Source organism: Mustela erminea, chromosome 17 (assembly GCF_009829155.1).
Source record: "Mustela erminea isolate mMusErm1 chromosome 17, mMusErm1.Pri, whole genome shotgun sequence".
In the NCBI taxonomy this organism is placed as follows: Eukaryota; Metazoa; Chordata; class Mammalia; order Carnivora; family Mustelidae; genus Mustela; species Mustela erminea.
In genome coordinates, this window is record NC_045630.1 from 30,163,747 (window position 1) to 30,185,662 (window position 21,916).

Consider the following 21,916-nt stretch of genomic DNA (forward strand, 5'->3'; position numbering starts at 1 on the left):
TTTCTTCTAAGAATTTTATAGTTTCAGGTCTTATGTTTATACCTTTAATCCATCCTGAGTTCATTTTGTCCATGGTATGAGATAGGGGTCCCAACTTCATTTTTCCGTTTGCATGAGAATATGCAGTTTTCCCAGTTCTTTTTATTGAAGAGACCCATCTTCCTGGTGTCTCTTATTGAAGAGACCCATCTTCCTGGTGTCTCTGCCAAAAATTGGTTGGCTAGGGGTGCCTCATTGGCTCAGTTGGTTGGGAGTCCGCCTCCTGGTTTTGGCTCAGGTCGTGATCTCATGGTTGTGAGATCGAGCCCCACACTGGGCTCTGTGCTCAGTAAGGAGCCTGCTTCAGCTACTTCCTCCGTCTCCCCCAGCCCCTCCCTACTGGCACGTGTGCTCTCTGAAGTGAATAAAATCTTGTTAAGAAAATTGGTTGGGGGTGCCTGGGTGGCTCAGTGGGTTAAGCCTCTGCCTTCGGCTCAGGTCATGATCCCAGAATCCTGGGATCGAGCCCCGCATTGGGCTCTTTGCTCAGTAGGGAACCTGCTTTCCTTCCTCTCTCTGCCTGCCTCTCTGCCTACTTGTGATCTCTGTCTGTCAAATAAATAAATAAAATCTTAAAAAAAAAAAAAAGAAAGTTGGTTGGGTACATGGGCTTGGATTTACTTCTAGATTCTGTTCTGTTCTATCGGTTTCTGTGTCAGTTTTCAATGCCAGTGCCATACTGTTGTGATTTTTATTGCTATGGAATACAGCTTGAGATAAAGTGTGCGGCCTCCAGCTTTGTTCTTCTTCCACAGGATGGTTTTGGCTCTTCAGTCTTTTCTGGCTCCAGATGAATTTGAGGGTGGTTTTATCTATTTCTGTGAAAAAAGCCACTGCAGTTTTGATAGGGATCGCACTGAATTTATAGATGTCTTTGGAGTACGGACATTTTAACAACTTTAACTCTTTCAACTCATAAGCACAGACTATCTATTTATTTGTGTCTTCTTTGATTCATTAATGTCTTGTAATTTTCAGTGTACTGATCTTTCACCTCCTTGGTTAATTTATTCCTAGGTATTTTACTTCTTGAGGCACTTGTATATGTTAACGTGATGCATCATATTTATTGGTTTGCATAAATTGAACCATCTTTGCAACCCAAATCCTGCATGATCATAGTTTTTAATTCTTTTAATGTGTTGTTTAGTTTGCTCATTTGGGGGGAAGATTTTTGTATCTGAATTCATTGGGCTTGTAGGGTTCTTGTTTTTGTTTTTGTTGTTGTTTTGTGGTGTCCTTATCTGGTTTTGGTATTAGGGAAATGCTGCCTTGTAAAATGACTTCGGAAGTTTTCCTTTATATTCAGGTTTTTTTTTTTTTCTTAGAAGAGTTTAAGAAGGACTTCAGTGTTTGAGAGAATTCACCAGTGAAGGTGACTTTTGTTTGACGGGAAGTTTTACTCATTCAATCTCATTACTTGTTTTGGTCTGTTCAGATTTTCTATTTCTTCTTTAAATAGAAGCAGGTTGTATGCTTCTAGAAATGTCCCCACTTATTTCAGGCTATCTGATTTGTTGGTATATAATTGTGCATAGTAGTCCGTTACGATCTTTTTTTTTTCTTTTCAGCATAACAGAATTTATTGTTTTTGCAGTACACCCAGTGCTCCATGCAATACATGCCCTCCTTAATACCCACCACCTGGCTCCCCCAACCTGCCACCCCCCACCCCTTCAAAACCCTCAGATTGTTTTTCAGAGTCCACAGTCTCTCATGGCTCACCTCCCCTTCCAGCTTCTCTCAACTCCTATCGCCTCTCCATCTCCCTATGTCCTCCATCTTATTTGTTATGTTCCACAAATAAGTGAAACCATATGATACTTGACTCTCTCTGCTTGACTTATTTCACTCAGCATAATCTCTTCCAGTCCCATCCATGTTGCTACAAAAGTTGGGTATTCATCCTTTCTGATGGAGGCATAATACTCCATAGTGTATATGAATCACATCTTCCTTATCCATTCGTCCGTTGAAGGGCATCTTGGTTCTTTCCACAGTTTGGTGACCGTGGCCATTGCTGCTATAAACATTGGGGTTCAGATGGCCCTTCTTTTCACTACATCTGTATCTTTGGGGCAAATACCCAGTAGTGCAATTGCAGGGTCATAGGCAAGCTCTATTTTTAATTTCTTGAGGAATCTCCACACTGTTCTCCAAAGTGGCTGCACCAACTTGCATTCCCACCAACAGTGGAAGAGGGTTCCCCTTTCTCCACATCCTCTCCAACACACGTTGTTTCCTGTCTTGCTAATTTTGGCCATTCTAACTGGTGTAAGGTGGTATCTCAATGTGCTTTTAATTTGAATCTCCCTGATGGCTAGTGATGCTGAACATTTTTTCATGTGTCTGATAGCCATTTGTATGTCTTCATTGGAGAAGTGTCTGTTCATATCTTCTGCCCATTTTTTGATATGATTATCTGTTTTGTGTGTGTTGAGTTTAAGAAGTTCGTTATAGATCCTGGATATCAATCTTTTGTCTGTACTGTCATTTGCAAATATCTTCTCCCATTCTGTGGGTTGCCTCTTTGTTTTGTTGACTGTTTTCTTTGCTGTGCAGAAGCTTTTGATCTTGACGAAGTCCCAAAAGTTCATTTTCGTTTTTGTTTCCTTTGCCTTTGGAGACATATCTTGAAAGAAGTTGCTGTGGCTGATACCGAAGAGGTTACTGCCTATGTTCTCCTCGAGGATTCTGATGGATTCCTGTCTCATGTTGAGGTCTTTTATCCATTTCGGGTTTATCTTTGTGTACAGTGTAAGAGAATGGTCGAGTTTCATTCTTCTACATATATCTGTCCAGTTTTCCCAGCACCATTTATTGAAGAGACTGTCTTTTTTCCACTGTATATTGTTTCCTGCTTTGTCAAAGATTATTTGACCATAGAGTTGAGGGTCCATATCTAGGCTCTCTACTCTGTTCCACTGGTCTATGTGTCTGTTTTTATGCCAGTACCATGCTGTCTTGGTGATCACAGCTTTGTAGTAAAGCTTGAAATCAGGTAACATGATGCCCCCAGTTTTGTTTTTCTTTTTCAACATTTCCTTAGCAATTCGGGGTCTCTTCTGATTCCATACAAATTTCAGGATTATTTGCTCCAGCTCTTTGAAAAATACCAGTGGAATTTTGATCAGAATGGCATGAAAAGTATAGATTGCTCTAGGGAGTATAGACATTTTAACAATATTTGTTCTTCCAATCCAAGAGCATGGAATGGAATGGTCTTCCATCTTTTTGTGTCTTCTTCAATTACTTTCATGAGTGTTCTGTAGTTCCTCGAGTACAAATCCTTTACCTCTTTGGTTAGGTTTATTCCCAGGTATCTTATGGTTCTGGGTACTATAGTAAATGGAATCGATTCTCTAATTTCCCTTTCTGTATTTTCATTGTTAGTGTATAAGAAAGCCACTGATTTCTGTACATTGACTTTGTATCCTGCCATGTTACTGAATTGCTGTATGAGTTCTAGTAGTTTGGGGGTGGAGTCTTTTGGGTTTTCCATATAAAGAATCATGTCATCTGCGAAGAGAGAGAGTTTGACTTCTTCATTGCCAGTTTGGATACCTTTTATTTCTCTTTGTTTTCTGATTGCTGTTGCTAGGACTTCTAGTACTATGTTGAACAAGAGTGGTGAGAGTGGGCATCCTTGTCGTGTTCCTGATCTCAACGGAAGGCTGCAAGCTTTTTCCCATTGAGGATGATATTTGCTGTGGGTCTTTCATAGGTAGATTTTATGAAGTTCAAGAATTTTCCCTCTATCCCTATACTTTGAAGTGTTTTAATGAGGAACGGATGCTGGATTTTGTCAAATGCTTTTTCTGCATCAATTGAGAGGACCATGTGGTTCTTCTCTCTTCTCTTATTGATTTGTTCTATCACATTGATTGATTTGCGAATGTTGACCCATCCTTGTAACCCAGGGATGAATCCCACCTGGTCATGGTGGATAATCTTTTTAATGTGCTGTTGGATCCTGTTTGCTAGGATCTTGTTGAGAATTTTAGCATCCATATTCATCAGTGACATTGGTCTGAAATTCTCCTTTTTGGTGTGGTCTTTGCCTGGTTTGGGGATCAGGGTAATGCTGGCTTCATAAAAAGAGTCTGGAAGTTTTCCTTCTGCTTCAATTTTTTGAAACAGCTTCAGGAGAATTGGTGTTATTTCTTCTTTGAAAGTTTAGTAGAATTCCCCAGGGAATCCATCAGGTCCTGGGCTCTTGTTTTTTGGGAGGTTTTTGATCACTGCTTCAATCTCGTTACTAGATATCGGTCTATTCAGGTTGTCAATTTCTTCCTGGTTCAATTTTGCGAGCTTATAGTTTTCCAGGAATGCATCCATTTCATCTAGGTTGCTTAGCTTATTAGCATATAACTGTTGATAATAACTTCTGATGATCGTTTCTACTTCCTTGGTGTTAGTTGTGATCTTTCCCTTTCCATTCATAATTTTATTAATTTGAACTTTCTCTCTTTTCTTTTGGATTAGTGTGGCCAATGGTTTATCGATCTTATTGATTCTTTCAAAAAACCAGCTTCTAGTTTCATTGATACGTTCTACTGTATTTCTAATTTCTACCTCATTGATCTCTGCTCTAATCTTGATTATTTCCCTTCTTATGTGTGGAGTTGGTTTAATTTGTTGTTGATTCTCCAGTTCTTTAATGTGTAGAGACAGCTGGTGTATTCTGGATTTTTCAATTTTTTGGAGGGAGGCTTGGATGGCTATGTATTTCCCCCTTAGGACCGCCTTTGCTATATCCCATAGGTTTTGGATCAAAGTGTCTTCATTCTCATTGGTTTCCATGAATTGTTTTAGTTCTTCTTTGATCTCCTGGTTGATCCAAGCATTCTTAAGCAGGTGTTTTTTAGCTTCCAGGTGTTTGAGTTCCTTCCAAACTTTTCCTTGTGATTGAGCCCCAATTTCAAAGCATTGTGATCTGAGAATAGGCAGGGAATAATCTCAGTCTTTTGGTATCAGTTGAGCCCTGATTTGTGACCCAGTATGTGGTCTATTCTGGAGAAGGTTCCATGTGCACTTGAGAAGAATGAGTATCCTGTTGTTTTAGGGTGGAATGTTCGTTATATATCTATGAGGTTCATCTGATCCAATGTGTCATTCAATTCTCTTGTTTCTTTATTGATTTTCTGCTTGGATGATCTGTCTATTTCTGAGAGAGGCTGTTAAGCTCTCCTACTATTAATGTATTCATATCAATATGACTCTTTATCTTGATTAACAGTTTTCTTATGTACTTGGCTGCTCCCATATTGGGGACATAGATATTTACAATTGTTAGATCATCTTGGTGGATAGTCGCTTTAAGAATTATGGAGTGTCCTTCTGTATCACTTACTATAGTCTTTAGTTTAAAATCTAATTTATCTGATATGAGAATCGCTACCCCGGCCTTCTTTTGAGGCCCATTGGCATGAAAAATGCTTCTCCATCCCTTCATTTTCAGTCTGGGTGTATCCTTAGGTTCAAATGAGTCTCTTGTAGACAACATATGGATGGGTTCTGTTGCTTTATTCAATCTGCAACCCTGTGTCATTTTATGGGCTCATTTAGGCCATTCACATTGGGAGTGATTATTGATAGATATGTTTTTATTGACATTGTGTTACCTTTGAAGTCTTTTTTTCTGTAGATTGTCTCTATATTTCTGTTCAATGATATTCTTAAGATTTTTCCTCTTTTATAGAACCCCCCTTAATATTTCCTGCAGTGTCAGCTTGGTGGTCACATACTCTTTGAAGCCTTGCCAGTCTTGGAAACTCTTTATCTCTCCATCCATTTTGAATGTCAGTCTTGCTGGATAAAGTATTCTTGGCTGCATGTTCTTCTTATTTAGTGCCCTGAATATATCTTGCCAGCCCTTTCTGGCTTGCCAGGTTTCTGTGGAAAGGTCTGATGTTATTCTGATGGGCTTTCCTCTGTATGTAAGGAGCTTCTTTGTCCTAGCTGCCTTCAAGAGGGCTTGCCTACAATTATAATTCTTCATTCTTACTATTAGGTGTCTCAAGGACTTTCGAGAATCTATAATCTTGGGGGGAGACCGTTCTGCCTTTAGTACATGAATGCTGGTTCCATTCGGAGATTGGGAAAATTTTCGTGGAGAACTTGTCCCACTATATCCTCTAGACTTCTTTCTTTCTCCTCCCCTTCAGGGATTCCAATAATTCTGATGTTGGAACATTTCATGGCATCATTTATTTCCCTGATTCTGTTTTCGTGGCTTCTAAGCTATTTGTTCCAGGCTTCCTCCTGGTCCTTTCTCTCTATCTGTTTGTCCTCCAGATCACTAATTCTATCTTCTGTCTCAGTTACCCTGGCTTTTAGAGAATTTAGATTAGATTGGAACTCATTGAGAGCATTGTGAAAATCATCCCTGGTGGCTTTCAGTTCTGCCCTAACTTTGTGAACAACATTTCTAGTGGCTTTTAGTTCTGCCCTAATCAATTCTGTTTGGTCATCCATGGCTTTCTCCAACCTAGCTATTGCCTGGATAATTGTTAGCCTGAATTCCCTTTCCAACATATTGTCTATGTTGATAGCCATTAGCTCTGTTGCAGAAGGCCCATCATCTGAATTTTTCTTTTGTTGGGCATTCCTCCTCCTACTCATTTTAGTGAGTGATGGCTGAACAGATGTAGCTGGATGTATCGACCGTGGTGCAGTCAAGATGCACCCTGGAATGCTTCTGAGAAATCAGGAGTCCCCACCCAAACGAGAGAAAAAAGAGAGAAAAAAGAAAGAAAAAAAAAAAAAAGAAAGAGAGAGAGAGAGAGAGGAAAAAAAGAAAGATAAAAGAGAAGGCTCAGCCCAAATGGGCCCCAAGGTAAGATTAATGATGTTTACAAACAAAAAGACTGATAAAAGTATATGACAAGGGAAAAAATATATGTATATATATAAAAGCAAAAAAAAAAAAAAAAAAAGAACCTTATCAAAAAGAACCCCAAGTATAAGATTTATATACTATCAGGACAAACACAAATACACAGAAACATTGGCAGAAGAAAAAGATGGGAGAGTGGTTATAAATTCTCAGTGTGGGTGAGGAAGGTTATTTTGATTCTTCCTGGATGTATCTTGATATCTTTGTTAAAGGACTCAACTTTCCTAAGATAAAGGGGGATTAAAAATTGGTTTACCTATAGGGGTAGCATTGATTGGGAAAAGGGGATTACCTTGAAGTTTAACTCTATATGAATGTTAAAAAATAAAAATAAAAAAAGAATAAACTAAACTAAATTAAAATTTAAAAAAAAGTAAAAAAATAGAAAAGCAAAAGAAAAACACGGGTGTATGTATCAAAAAGTCCAGGTTAAAAAATTATTATGGGATTTGATGTACTGGACATCTCACTGTGATGGTAAATAGGTTAAAAAATTATCTATATAAAAAAAAAAGAACCAGAATAGTGGGAACGAATTAAAAATAAAAGTTGTATCTATGAAGAAGTGGTGGTTGTTCTCTTGTCATCTTTTTTTTCTTTTTTTTTTCCTTCCTGGTTGGTTTTCTTGGGGAGGGGCCTGCCACGTGGGTTTTCAGGCAATGTTCCCTGAGTTGAGTCTTCTCGGCCCCCTCAAGGGGGTGGGCTCGGAGGAAACTGTTTTTTTCAGGCTTTTGTTCTCTGGAAGTTTTTATGTATGTTTGTTTTTCTCTCGCCTTGACAGCTTTTGATGGTTTTTGGAGGTTTAGAGGAAAGCAAACTGCACCCAGACCTCCATCTCAGAGAGAAGCCTCAGTCTGTTCCCCTCTGGGTGCTGCAGAGCACATAAGTTCCCCCTCGGCTGCTGGCAGAGCACGTTCTGAGTCGTGGTCCCTGGGGACACAGGAACTCCTGCTTGTACCCCAAACCATAACAGCGCCGGCTGTCTGGGCAGCTCTGGACCGCCAGAGAGGTTCCAAGCAGCGATTGCACACTGAGATTTTCCCGCTGGCCCAGGCTGGGAGTGCCTGGTCTTTCCCGGTCTGAGAACCTACGTTCCAGGTTGGCACCTGCGTGCACCTCTCTCAGGGGAGGGTGCAGAGCGTGACTCAGACTCTGATCCCACGGTGCACGATAGCATGGCCCAGCACTCGTGTGGGGACTGCAAAAAGGCTGTGCTTTTGCTGGCTGACGAGGCTCCCAGCCCCTCACAGAATCCAGACCCCACATGCTCTCAGGTGTGCTCGGGGCTCAGGGAACAAGACCTGGTTTCTCCGCCGCACTCTCTCTGGCTCAGCGCCAGGGGTGGCTGTCCTGGGTCCGGGGACTTAGGCCCCTCTCCCTAACTGCCCCGATTCCCACAATTTCCCAAATTCACAAATTCCCACAATTTCCCCCCGCAATCCTTTGCTCCTTTTGAGTGCTTTCAAACAGACTCCAAGTTAATGCTGGTCCCCAGACGCAGGGCACTCTCATATTGGGGTATTACTTTCCAATGGGTCGCCTCTGATGGCTCCCTCCGCCTTTTGTTTATCTTCCGATATCAGTCCGACATTCCCACTTCGCTTTACCTGCCCACTGGCGTCTTCTGTCCCCATAGAGATCCAGACGTGTATAATTCTGATCTCAGGCTGATTTCATGGGTGATCAGAGTTTTTTGGTAGGTAATCAGCTCACTTTAGGGTACAGCTCACTTTAGGGTACAGGTTGAAACCGTGCCTTCTCCTACTTTCCTGCCATCTTGTCTCCTCCTCAATATAGCTCTGTTACGATCTTTCATATTTCTATGGTATCTATTGCAATGTCTCTTTGATTTCTCATTTTATTTGAGCCATCTCTCTTTTTTCCTTAATCTAGGTAAAGATTTGTCAATTTTGTTTACCTTTTCTTTTTTTGTTTTTCTGGCTTCTTTTAATTATTTCTATTCTGATCTTTGTTATTTCTTTCCTTTCACTAACTTTAGGCTTATTCTTTTTTTTCCCTTTTTCTTTGAAGTGTAAAGTTAGATTATTTGAGATCTTTCTTTTATTGCCATGTGGGCATTTATTGTTATAAAATTCCTTCTACAAATTTTTATTGAAACCCATAAATTATGGTATGTTTTGTTTCCATTTTTTTTTGTTTTGTTTTTTTTTTAATTAATTTTTTTAAATTTTTTTTTTTATAAACATATATTTTTATCCCCAGGGGTACAGGTCTGTGAATCACCAGGTTTACACACTTCACAGCACTCACCAAAGCACATACCCTCCCCAATGTCCATAATCCCACCCCCTTCTCCCAAACCCCCTCCCCCCAGCAACCCTCAGTTTGTTTTGTGAGATTAAGAGTCACTTATGGTTTGTCTCCCTCCCAATCCCATCTTGTTTCATTTATTCTTCTCCTACCCACTTAAGCCCCCATGTTGCATCACCACTTCCTCATATCAGGGAGATCATATGATAGTTGTCTTTCTCTGCTTGACTTATTTCGCTAAGCATGATACGCTCTAGTTCCATCCATGTTGTCGCAAATGGCAAGATTTCATTTCTTTTGATGGCTGCATAGTATTCCATTGTGTATATATACCACATCTTCTTGATCCATTCATCTGTTGATGGACATCTAGGTTCTTTCCATAGTTTGGCTATTGTGGACATTGCTGCTATAAACATTCGGGTGCACGTGCCCCTTTGGATCACTACGTTTGTATCCTTAGGGTAAATACCCAATAGTGCAATTGCTGGGTCATAGGGCAGTTCTATTTTCAACATTTTGAGGAACCTCCATGCTGTTTTCCAGAGTGGCTGCACCAGCTTGCATTCCCACCAACAGTGTAGGAGGGTTCCCCTTTCTCCGCATCCTCGCCAGCATCTGTCATTTCCTGACTTGATGATTTTAGCCATTCTGACTGGTGTGAGGTGATATCTCATTGTGGTTTTGATTTGTATTTCCCTGATGCCGAGTGATATGGAGCACTTTTTCATGTGTCTGTTGGCCATCTGGATGTCTTCTTTGCAGAAATGTCTGTTCATGTCCTCTGCCCATTTCTTGATTGGATTATTTGTTCTTTGGGTGTTGAGTTTGCTAAGTTCTTTATAGATTCTGGACACTAGTCCTTTATCTGATATGTCGTTTGCAAATATCTTCTCCCATTCTGTCAGTTGTCTTTTGATTTTGTTAACTCTTTCCTTTGCTGTGCAAAAGCTTTTGATCTTGATGAAATCCCAATAGTTCATTTTTGCCCTTGCTTCCCTTGCCTTTTGCGTTGTTCCTAGGAAGATGTTGCTGCGGCAGAGGTCAAAGAGGTTGCTGCCTGTGTTCTCCTCAAGGATTTTGATGGATTCCTTTCGCACATTGAGGTCCTTCATCCATTTTGAGTCTATTTTTGTGTGTGGTGTAAGGAAATGGTCCAATTTCATTTTTCTGCATGTGGCTGTCCAATTTTCCCAGCACCATTTATTGAAGAGGCTGTCTTTTTTCCATTGGACATTCTTTCCTGCTTTGTCAAAGATTAGTTGACCATAGATTTGAGGGTCTATTTCTGGGCTCTCTATTCTGTTCCATTGATCTATGTGTCTGTTTTTGTGTCAGTACCATGCTGTCTTGATGACGACAGCTTTGTAATAGAGCTTGAAGTCAGGAATTGTGATGCCACCAACGTTGGCTTTCTTTTTCAATATCCCTTTGGCTATTCGAGGTCTTTTCTGGTTCCATATAAATTTTAGCATTATTTGTTCCATTTCTTTGAAAAAGATGGATACTTTGATAGGAATTGCATTAAATGTGTAGATTGCTTTATGTAGCATAGACATTTTCACAATATTTATTCTTCCAATCCAGGAGCATGGAACATTTTTCCATTTCTTTGTGTCTTCCTCAATTTCTTTCATGAGTACTTTATAGTTTTCTGAGTATAGATTCTGTGCCTCTTTGGTTAGGTTTATTCCTAGGTATCTTATGGTTTGGGGTGCAATTGTAAATGGGATTGACTCCTTAATTTCTCTTTCTTCTGTCTTGCTGTTGGTGTAGAGAAATGCAACTGATTTCTGTGCATTGATTTTATATCCTGACACTTTACTGAATTCCTGTATAAGTTCTAGCAGTTTTGGAGTGGAGTCTTTTGGGTTTTCCACATATAGTATCATATCATCTGCGAAGAGTGATAATTTGACTTCTTCTTTGCCGATTTGGATGCCTTTAATTTCATTTTGTTGTCTGATTGCTGAGGCTAGGACCTCTAGTACTATGTTGAATAGCAGTGGTGATAATGGACATCCCTGCCGTGTTCCTGACCTTAGCGGAAAAGCTTTCAGTTTTTCTCCATTGAGAATGATATTTGTGGTGGGTTTTTCATAGGTGGCTTTGATGATATTGAGGTACGTGCCCTCTATCCCTACACTTTGAAGAGTTTTGATCAGGAAGGGATGCTCTACTTTGTCAAATGCTTTTTCAGCATCTATTGAGAGTATCATATGGTTCTTGTTCTTTCTTTTATTGATGTGTTGTATCACATTGACTGATTTGCGGATGTTGAACCAACCTTGCAGCCCTGGAATAAATCCCACTTGGTCGTGGTGAATAATCTTTTTAATGTACTGTTGAATCCTATTGGCTAGTATTTTGTTGAGTATTTTCGCATCTGTGTTCATCAAGGATATCGGTCTATAGCTCTCTTTTTTGGTGGGATCCTTGTCTGGTTTTGGGATCAAGGTGATGCTGGCCTCATAAAATGAGTTTGGAAGTTTTCCTTCCATTTCTATTTTTTGGAACAGTTTCAGGAGAATAGGAATTAGTTCTTCTTTAAATGTTTGGTAGAATTCCCCCGGGAAGCTGTCTGGCCCTGGGCTTTTGTTTGTTTGGAGATTTTTAATGACTGTTTCAATCTCGTTACTGGTTTTGGGTCTGTTCAGGCTTTCTATTTCTTCCTGGTTCAGTTGTGGTAGTTTATATGTTTCTAGGAATGCATCCATTTCTTCCAGATTGTCAAATTTATTGGCGTAGAGTTGCTCATAGTATGTTCTTATAATAGTTTGTATTTCTTTGGTGTTAGTTGTGATCTCTCCTCTTTCATTCATGATTTTATTTATTTTGGTCCTTTCTCTTTTCTTTTTGATAAGTCGGGCCAGGGGTTTATCAATTTTATTAATTCTTTCAAAGAACCAGCTCCTAGTTTCGTTGATTTGTTCTATTGTTTTTTTGGTTTCTATTTCATTGATTTCTGCTCTGATCTTTATGATTTCTCTTCTCCTGCTGGGCTTAGGGTTTCTTTCTTGTTCTTTCTCCAGCTCCTTTAGGTGTAGGGTTAGGTTGTGTACCTGAGACCTTTCTTGTTTCTTGAGAAAGGCTTGTACCGCTATATATTTTCCTCTCAGGACTGCCTTTGTTGTGTCCCACAGATTTTGAACCGTTGTATTTTCATTATCATTTGTTTCCATGATTTTTTTCAATTCTTCTTTAATTTCCCGGTTGACCCATTCATTCTTTAGAAGGATGCTGTTTAGTCTCCATGTATTTGGGTTCTTTCCAAACTTCCTTTTGTGGTTGAGTTCTAGCTTTAGAGCATTGTGGTCTGAAAATATGCAGGGAATGATTCCAATCTTTTGATACCGGTTGAGTCCTGATTTAGGACCGAGGATGTGATCTATTCTGGAGAATGTTCCATGTGCACTAGAGAAGAATGTGTATTCTGTTGCTTTGGGATGAAATATTCTGAATATATCTGTGATGTCCATCTGGTCCAGTGTGTCGTTTAAGGCCTTTATTTCCTTGCTGATCTTTTGCTTGGATGATCTGTCCATTTCAGTGAGGGGAGTGTTAAAGTCCCCTACTATTATTGTATTATTGTTGATGTGTTTCTTTGATTTTGTTATTAATTGGTTTATATAGTTGGCTGCTCCCACGTTGGGGGCATAGATATTTAAAATTGTTAAATCTTCTTGTTGGACAGACCCTTTGAGTATGATATAGTGTCCTTCCTCATCTCTTATTATAGTCTTTGGCTTAAAATCTAATTGATCTGATATAAGGATTGCCACTCCTGCTTTCTTCTGATGTCCATTAGCATGGTAAATTCTTTTCCACCCCCTCACTTTAAATCTGGAGGTGTCTTCGGGCTTAAAATGAGTTTCTTGGAGGCAACATATAGATGGGTTTTGTTTTTTTATCCATTCTGATACCCTGTGTCTTTTGACAGGGGCATTTAGCCCATTAACATTCAGGGTAACTATTGAGAGATACGAATTTAGTGCCATTGTATTGCCTGTAAGGTGACTGTTACTGTATATGGTCTCTGTTCCTTTCTGATCTACCACTTATAGGCTCTCTCTTTGCTTAGAGGACCCCTTTCAATATTTCCTGTAGAGCTGGTTTGGTATTTGCAAATTCTTTCAGTTGTTGTTTGTCCTGGAAGCTTTTAATCTCTCCTTCTATTTTCAGTGATAGCCTAGCTGGATATAGTATTCTTGGCTGCATGTTTTTCTCGTTTAGTGCTCTGAAAATATCATGCCAGCTCTTTCTGGCCTGCCAGGTCTCTGTGGATAAGTCAGCTGCCAATCTAATATTTTTACCATTGTATGTTACAGACTTCTTTTCCCGGGCTGCTTTCAGGATTTTCTCTTTGTCACTGAAACTTGTAAATTTTACTATTAGGTGACGGGGTGTGGGCCTATTCTTATTGATTTTGAGGGGCGTTCTCTGAACCTCCTGAATTTTGATGTTCGTTCCCTTTGCCATATTGGGGAAATTCTCCCCAATAATTCTCTCCAGTATACCTTCTGCTCCCCTCTCTCTTTCTTCTTCTGGAATCCCAATTATTCTAATGTTGTTTCGTCTTATGGTGTCACTTATCTCTCGAATTCTCCCCTCGTGGTCCAGTAGCTGTTTGTCCCTCTTTTGCTCAGCTTCTTTATTCTCTGTCATTTGGTCTTCTATATCACTAATTCTTTCTTCTGCCTCATTTATCCTAGCAGTGAGAGCCTCCATTTTTGATTGCACCTCATTAATAGCTTTTTTTATTTCAACTTGGTTAGATTTTAGTTCTTTTATTTCTCCAGAAAGGGCTTTTATATCTCTCGAGAGGGTTTCTCTAATATCTTCCATGCCTTTTTCGAGCCCGGCTAGAACCTTGAGAATTGTCATTCTGAACTCTAGATCTGACATATTACCAATGTCTGTATTGATTAGGTCCCTAGCCTTCGGTACTGCCTCTTGTTCTTTTTTTTGTGTTGAATTTTTCCATCTTGTCATTTTGTCCAGATAAGAGTATATGAAGGGGCAAGTAAAATACTAAAAGGGTGGCAACAACCACAGGAAAAAATGCTTTAACCAAATTAGAAGAGATCCAAAATCGTGAGGGGGGAGAAAGGGGATAAAAAGAGGTTCAAAAAGGAAGAAAGAAAAAAAAAGAAAAAAGAAAAAAAAAAAGAAAAGAAAAGAATTAAAAAAAAAAGAAAACACCTAAGAAAAATGTAAAAAAGAAAAAATATATATATTAGATAAACTAGTAAAAAATCGTTAAAAAAGAAAAGGTAACAGTTAAAAAAAAAATTTTACCCGAAGGCGAGAAAAAAAAAAACAAAAAATGAAAAAGAAAAAAAATTAAATTAACTGCAAGACTAAAAAAAAATCACAGGGAAAAAGCCATGAGTTCCGTGCTTGGCTTTCTCCTCCTCTGGAATTCTGCTGCTCTCCTTGGTATTGAAACCGCACTCCTTGGTAGGTGAACTTGGTCTCGGCTGGATTTCTTGTTGATCTTCTGGGGGAGGGGCCTGTTGTAGTGATTCTCAAGTGTCTTTGCCCCAGGCGGAATTACACCGCCCTTACCCGGGGCCGGGGTGAGTAATCCGCTCGGGTTTGCTTTCAGGAGCTTTTGTTCCCTGAGCGCTTTCCGTAGAGTTCCGGAGGATGGGAATACAAATGGTGGCCTCCTGGTCTCCGGCCCGGAGGAGCCGAGAGCCCAGGGCCGCACTCCTCAGCGCGCGCTCAGAGAACAGCGCCAGTTACTCCCGTCTGCCTGACCTCCGGCCGCGCTCCGAGCTCACCGAGCCTGCGACCGGTTCAAGGTAACACCGGGCTGTGACCTTACTGTCGGCTCTATCTCTGTAGCCGGCTTTCCCGTTCCAATACCCGCAAGGTCTGCGACACTCAGACACCCCCGATCCTTCTGTGACCCTGCGGGACCTGAGGCCACGCTGACCCGCGTGGGCTTCGCCCCGGTTTAGCCTCTGGAGCGATGTCCCTCAGCGGAACAGACTTTTAAAAGTCCTGATTTTGTGCTCCGTTGCTCCGCCGCTTGCCGGGAGCCGGCCCCTCCCCCCGGGGTCTATCTTCCCGTCGCTTTGGATTCACTTCTCCGCCGGTCCTACCTTTCAGAAAGTGGTTGTTTTTCTGTTTCCAGAATTGCTGTTCTTCTTCTCTTCGATCTGCCGATGGATTTTCAGGTGTTTGCAATCTTTAGATAAGCTATCTAGCTGATCTCCGGCTAGCTGAAGCAGTCTCAGCCTGCTACTTCTCCGCCATCTTGACTCCTCTCCTCCATTTTTGTTTTTTAAAGACAAATTAAAAAATTAAAAATATCTTCTCATTGATTTCTCCGAAGTGTGCTATTTAATTTCTACATATTTTTAATTTTCTAGTTTTCATCAAGGTATTTTCTAGCTTCATTCCATGATGGTCAGAAAAGACATGCAGTATAATTTTCAATCTTAATAATTTGTTAAGACTTATTTTGTGACCAAACATAATGGTCTATGCTGGAGAATATTTCCACATGTGCTTGAGAAGAATGTGCAGTCTGCTGCTGTCAGACTGAATTCTCTGTATATGTCTGTCAGGCCCATTTTCTCTAAACTATAGCTCAATTCCAATATTTCCTTATTGATTTTTCTCTCTGAACAATCTACCCACTCTTTAAAGTAGGATATTAAATTCCCCTACGATACTGTTCTCTATTTCTTCAGATCTGCTAGTATTTGCTTAGTAAGTTTAGGTACCCTGATGTTGAGTGCATATACATTTATAGTTGTTCTATCTTCTTGATGAAGTGACTCCTTTACCATCACATGATGACCTTGTCTGTTGTTAACAGTTTTTGACTTAAAGCCTATGTTGTCCAATAGAAGTATAGCTTAGCTGCTACACCTGTTCTCTTTCAGTTTTCCACTTGCATGGAATACCATTTCCCATCCCTGCAATTTGAGCCTCTGTGTGTCCTTGAAACACAAGTGAATCTCTTGTAGGCAATACATAGTTGGCTTGTTTTAAAAATCCATTTATATATTCTATATCTTTTGATTGTAGATTTTAATCTATTTACTTTTAAAGTAATTTTGAGGGGGTGCTTGTGTGGCTCAGGAGGTTAATCCTCTGCTTCAGCTTGGGTCATGATCTTGGGGTCCTGGGATCAAGCTCCACGTTGGTTTCTCTGCTTGGTGGGGAGCCTGCTTCTTCCTCTCTCTCTGCCTGCCTCTCTGCATGCTTGTGATCTCTCTCTCTTTGTCAAATAAATAAATAAAATCCTCTAAAAAATAAAATAATTTTGAAAAGCAAAGACTAATAACATTTGATTGTTTCCTGACTGTTTTGTGGTTCCCTCATTCCCTCTTCCTGTCTTCCTTGTGAACTGATGATTTTCCCTAGAGGTTTGCATTAATTAATTTCCTTTTCTTTATCTTTTCTGTACTGTTGGTTTTTCGTTTGTGGTTACCATGACACTTGACATGACATACATGACATAAAACATCTTTTAAACTGATAATAAGTCAATTTCAATCACATGCAAAAACTCTTTCGCCTTCCCCTCACATTTTATATTTTCCATGTCACAATTACTCTCTCTTTATATTGGGTATCCATTACACATCTAAGCAGCTATAGGAATTTTTAATGTTTTTGAGTATCAAGTTTTATACTAAAGGGATTCAAATGCCACCATATTACAGTAGTAGAGCATCTGAGTTTGACTATATACTTACCTTTACCAATGTGCTTTATAATTTCATTATTTTTTTCTGCTACTAATTAACATTTTCACTTAAGTTTGAAGGACTCCTTTTGAATTTCTTGTAGGGTTGGTTTAGGGTGATGAACCCCCTCAGCTTTTGTTTGGGAAAGTCATTTTTTTGTCCTTTATTTTTTTTTTAATATTTTATTTATTTATTTGATAGACAGAGATCACAAGTAGGCAGAGAAGCAGGCAGAGACAGAGAGAGGGTGAAGCAGGCTCCCTCCTGAGCAAGACCCTGGGATCATGATCTGAGCCGAAGGCAGAGGCTTTAACCCACTGAGTCACCCAGGTGCCCCGCACCTTTTTTCTAAAGATTCTATTTATTTCAGAGAAAGAGAAAGAGCGGGGAGGGCAGCGGCAGAAGGAGAAGCAGACTCCCCACTGAGCAGGGATCCTAATATGGGGCTTGACCCAGGACCCTGAGATCATGGTCTGAGCAGAAGGCAGATGCTTAGCTGACTGAGCCACTCAGGCACCCATCTCCTTCATTTTTTTAAAAAAAGATTTTATTTATTTATTTGACAGACAGAGATCACAAGTAGGCAGAGAGGCAGGCAGAGAGAGAGGGGGAAGCAGGCTCCACGCTGAGCAGAGAGCCTGATGTGGGGCTTGATCCTGGGATCATGACCTGGGTCGAAGGCAGAGGCTTTAATCCACTGAGCCACCCAGGCGCCCCTCTCCTTCATTTTTTGAAGGACAACTTTGCAGGGTAAAGTATTCCTGATTGGCAGTTTTTTCTTTCAGCACCTTGAAGAGATGATCCCACTGTCTCCTGGGCTGCAAGCTTTGTGGTGAGGAATTTGCTGAGCTTCATGGTAGTCCTTTATGTGGGCAATTTTTTCTTCTACCTGTGTTCAAATTCTCTTTCTTTTAGATAGTTTATGTGTCTGGGAAGATTTTTGGGTTGAAATTACTGGAGAGATGTCTGAACTTCATTTAAAAAGTATCTAAATCCTTCCCCAGATTTAGTAAGTTCTCCGCCATTATTTCTCTAAATAAGCTTTCTGTCCCTTTCTTGCTTGCTTCTTCTTTTGGGACTCCCTTAATGGGTAGATTTTAAAAAATGATATTCCATATTTCACAGGCTTTCTTCATTCTTTTTTCTTAGTTCTCCTGTGAGTGGATAATTGCAAATGACCTGGTTTCTGTCCTGGAGATTCTTTCCTCTGATTGATCCAGTCTGCTGTTGATGTTCTATCCCATTCACTGTATTCTCCAGCTGTACGACTTCTGTTTGCTTCTGTTATGATTCCTGTTTCTGCTACTTTCTCATTTTCTTCAAGTATTGTTTTCCCAATTTCACCAAATTGTCTTCCAGTGTTGTCTTTTAGCTAATCAGACTTCCTCAAAACAGATATTTTGAGTTTTTAATTGGGCAAACCACAAATCTCTGTTTCTTTGGGGTCAGTTACTGGAGAAATATTGTACTCCTTTGGTTGTCATGTTTCCTCAATTTTTCCTGTTCCCTGAAGTCCTTCATTATGCTCTCCACATTGGAGAAATGGTCTCCTCCAGTTTTTACTAACTGACTGTGGGAAAGAAGTAACTCCCTCTGACTTGTTAAGGATCCTGAGGCTTTCTTGATATTTTCTGTGGTTATGCTTACCCCACACATCTTGTTCTCTCCTACTGGGTAATTTTTAGGCACATATGCCTTCTCTCCATTCTGCCAAGCCAGGCTGGGTGCTGACAGCCTTCCTGTTTCTTTCCCTTGGGTAATGTCGGATGCTGTATTTGTGTGGTTTCTCCCAACCCTGCAATCTGCCTAGTTTTCTACTACCCATCTGAAAAGGCTCACTTTTGCTCTCCTCTGGGATGCACATAGGGCACCTGCCCCTGGAAGAGGGTTTTTACGGGTAAAGCTAATGGAGTGTTGGAGAAGCCCATGGACCAGTTCAGGGGATCCTTGGGCAAGGTGTCCCCAGAAGCTCATGGGTGGACCTCCTGTCCTAAAGTAGTCTAGTAGGATTTGTGTCCCATTCTGAGCCCTGGCTGCTGTTCTCCCAGCCCCCACTTCCCTATTGTCAGGTAGCTCACAGTTCGCTACTTTCTATGGGGCTAAAGAAAACTGGGCCTCTGTGGCAGAGTCCTACCCAGCTGAGAAGCCACTTGCTCATGCACAAGCCATCCCTTTTCCCTTCTGGCACGGGACTGTGATGCCAAGGGGAGGGTGATGTGTGTGAAGAGCTGAGAAACAGGTCTCTGTACACTTGCACACACACCTGTTTTATTTCTGCATCTGTCTGCACGTCTATCAAGAACAGAAAGCATGAGTTCAGACTGACAAAGTCTTTGTGTAAGTTTCCCGTTGCTGTTTTAACAAATTACCACCAACTTAGGGATCTTAAAACAACACAGATTTCTCCCTTACAGTTCTAGAGGTCACAGGTCCACCCTGTTTTCACTGGACTAAAATCAAAGTGTTGGCAGGACTGCATTCCTTTGGAGGCTCTCAAGGGAAATCCCTTTCTCTGCCCTTTCAAGCTTTGGGTGGCCACATGCAGTCCTTGGCTCATGGCCTCTTCCTCCACCTTCAAAGCCAGCAACTGCACGACTGCATCACTTCAACCTCTGCATCCCCCCTCATGCCTCCTGTGCCTCTCCTGCCTCCTTCTCCACAATTAAGGAATCATGATCCAGGATAATCTCAAGGATCTTAACCTAGTCACATCCTCAAACTCTGCTGTGCAATGAGTTAGCCCATCCACAGGACCCAAGAAGTGGGATGTGGGGCTGTCTGGGAAGCCGTTAGTCTACCTTATCATCATCCAGCAAGAGGACTCACTCTAACACTTGTCCTTTGCTTTCTTTCTCTGCTGTTTTATCTCTTGCAACTAAGAACTAGTTTGTGAGGAAACAGTGTCAGATCAGGCAATAGCCTGCTCCTCATCAAATTCTGCCCTAAGTTTAACGTCCATTGATGTTCTTGCCTGATCTAATATCTATCTATGATGGATGAAGTGGATATGCCTTCTACAGAATGGGACTATTATCCTCAACCATACAGATAATTTGTGCAGATTTAATAGCCAGTTAAAGGTAATTAGCAGAAACCAGGTAACAGCCCCTGATTAATAAGACTCAAATGACTAGAATTATCAGGTGCATATTTTAAGACAGCCATGCTTACTATGTTTAAATGAAAGTAAGCTTGAAAGTACAGAACAAGAACAAGAAATTATAAAAAAAGTGACATAGCCTATTTGAAAAGGAACCAAACAGACCTTCCAGAAATGAAACATAAGAGCTCAGCAGCAATAACAAAACCAAGACCATACTTAATGGGGAAGCTTTTGTAATGGTACCATTAATAATGGCAGTGCAAAACCACAGAAAGAAGGATGAAATGTATACGACTAAGCTGAATAAGAAACATGCCAAGTCAATACGAAGAAAACTTGAAGACTTTTTTTCTAGGTTTCAGTTTACCTATTTTTTAAAAAAGATTTGATTTATTTGAGAGAGACAACATGGGAGAGGGGCAGAGGGAGAGGGAGAAGCAGGCTGCTGCTGAGCAGGGAGCCTGATGTGGGGCTAAATCCCAGGACCCTGGGATCATGAACTGAGCTGAAGGCAGACACTTAACTGACTGAGTCACCCAGCCACCCCTCAATTAACTAATTCTTTCTCTGATGGTGCCAAGAGAAGAGCTCATCTGGACTACTGACTCTTTCACTTGAATGATTATAGAAGTTCTATTTGGTCCTTTTTCATAGCCCTATGTTCTATTTTTATTTCTACTTTTTTTTTTTGCTTCATATATGCTTATTTGTTTAAAAATAGATGCCATTTCCTTATTTATCTTTCAAAAAAGAACCCTAACATATTAATAAATGTTAATTCATTCCAGATGAAATTATTATAGCCTAACGGTCCGTTAGGCTATAATAATTTCATCTGAAATGAATTCATATTATGATAAGTGATAGTAAACCAGTAGGTATACTTTCTTAGTATTAATTGTTTTGTGTTTTACAATTTTGTTCAGAGTGACTACAAGTGGGAAGTTTCGGGACTCCTTTTTTTTTCTCTTTTCTCTTCCATTCTGAGGGTTTTGTCCTTTTTACAACTGCTGCCACCCGCCCCTCCTTCCATTCCTACACCCACCCCAAACTAGCTTTTCTACGCATACTTCAGATGACAAAACAAAATTCCATACTCATCGTTTTAAGATAAACCTTCTAACATTAGGTATAATTTACTGAGTTGTCTTTAGGTTCACATGGAGAAGAAATAATAGAATTTGAGGTATTTTCTGCCTGACAAATAAATCAGAGCAGTTTATTTATCTTAGGAATTAGCAACATCCAGTTGACTCACTAAGTCAACAACAAATAACGTGCAGTGCATTTTGATATTAAAAGTTAATTTTGGGGCACCCGGGTAGTTCAGTGGGTTGATCCTCTGCCTTCAGCTCAGGTCATGATCTCAGGGTCCTGAGATCGAGCCCCACATCAGGCTCTCTGCTCAACGCGGAGCCTGCTTCCCCGTCTCTCTCTGCCTGCTTCTCTGCCTACTTGTGATCTGTCAAATAAATAAATAAAATCTTAAAAAAAAGTTAAATTCTGGGAGTCTGGGTAGCTCATTGCGTGAAGCATCTGCCTTCAGTTCAGGTCAGGACCCCAGGGTTCTGAGATCGAGCCCCGCATTGGGCTCCCTGCTCAGCGGGGAGTCTGCCTCCCCCTCTCCCTCTCCCCCCTGTTCATGCTCCCTCTCAAATAAATAAAATCTTAAAAAAAAAAATAATTTCCATAGGAAATAACACAAAACTTTGTGGTCAAAGATACCTTAAATAGAACATTTACAAATAATTTCAAAAGGATATTTTAAGAGTTACATCACACAAACTGGTCAAATCTATACTTTTGGTAAATATTTTTTGGCTCTCATCTTTAACAAAGTCCTTCTAAATACATTCATGGTTCACTGTTTTGTCTTTTTGGTAACTGCACCCAGGA

The 21,916-nt window shown here is 40.3% G+C and overlaps 1 protein-coding gene across 11 annotated transcripts in view; it reads right to left on the minus strand.

Moving 5' to 3' along the window:
• Window positions 1-21,916, minus strand: part of DNAH14 (dynein axonemal heavy chain 14) — a 361,489-nt gene that overhangs the window by 122,803 nt on the left and 216,770 nt on the right. The gene's annotated exons all lie outside the window — the stretch shown is intronic.